The following is a 1,278-nucleotide window of genomic DNA, read 5'->3' as shown; positions in this document are numbered from 1 at the left end:
GGGCTGTAAAGTCTATATGCAGTGCCATCTTTTATGTGCACATATAAAATATTTGAGGACTATGCCTTCTCCATTGCACTTACGTGTTTCTGTCAACTTTGCAATATTCATTGAAAATAGATGTCCAAATTAAATGCTTAATTCACCTATTTTAATTTTTTTAAACAGATGCAAGCCAATGCAAATGAATTTCAGGTTCATGGCATCCCATAAACTTTGATCAAGTAGTACACTGCTTTTTTTATGTTGTTGGTTGGTTGTTTTTTAGTTTTCAATGATCTACATATTCTACTACTGCAATTTTAATTATATCTGATTGTAAAGATTAGTTTTTGAAGATATGGTTTCAGTTTGTAGCTACTGTTGTAAAGTTTTTATAATTATTACCGTGATTGTTTAAATAATATCAACTTTTGTAAGTTACAGTAATTTATTAAGCTTGGGTTGATGTAAAATTGCATGTTATTTTTCTCTTAAATACTGTATGATTGTTCCTGATTGTTAGGAGAAGAAATACTATCTGGCAAATAGAAGATCCTGAGCTAAACCCATCATAATGACATAAAACCATCTAAAAATAAAATATAATAAAACCTGTCCATTTCAGCAATTAATACTTTTAACAATCACTAATTTATTAAATATTTTAACAGTTCATTCAAAAGTTCTTTTTTAATCTATTTTACAAGTTACTGTATTCTAAAATAATGCCTAAAAGAAATTGTCTCATGTTCACTTTGATCTCTGTAACTTGGATGAATGTGCACTTTCTGTATTGTGATTCATTTTTTGACATTGGGAATAATGTGTTAGTAACTGTATATGGATACTGGTAAACCATTTTGATTCATCTGTACTTATTAAAGGCTTTGCTCAATTTTATATTCAGGACCCCTTTTGAATATTCAGTCGCTATTGCTACGTTCATTTAGTTTTACCATTAGTTACAAAGTAGACAAAAACACACAGTTGATTATAGACACATTGACGAGAGAGCTTCCATTAATCTACACCATTCTCCTTTACACAAAGTTGTCCCCTAAGATTAACTTGATTAAATCAGACTGGAATTGTTTTCTCAACTACCACTTGTCCCTTCCCTCCTTTTCGAGGTTATTTGGAAATAACTTACTGGTTATTTGGAAATAAGACTCTCATGGCTTCAAACCTTGATCCTAAAATATTAGCCTACTGAGAAGCTGAGATGACAAGCATGAGACGGGAGTGTCTAGCTGAAAGATAGCTTCTTATTCATACCAACAAATTATGTCCAAAAAT

The sequence above is a fragment of the Dipodomys ordii genome, unplaced genomic scaffold (genome assembly GCF_000151885.1).
Source record: "Dipodomys ordii isolate 6190 unplaced genomic scaffold, Dord_2.0 Scaffold117, whole genome shotgun sequence".
NCBI classification, from domain to species: Eukaryota; Metazoa; Chordata; class Mammalia; order Rodentia; family Heteromyidae; genus Dipodomys; species Dipodomys ordii.
This window is presented reverse-complemented; position numbering follows the sequence as displayed.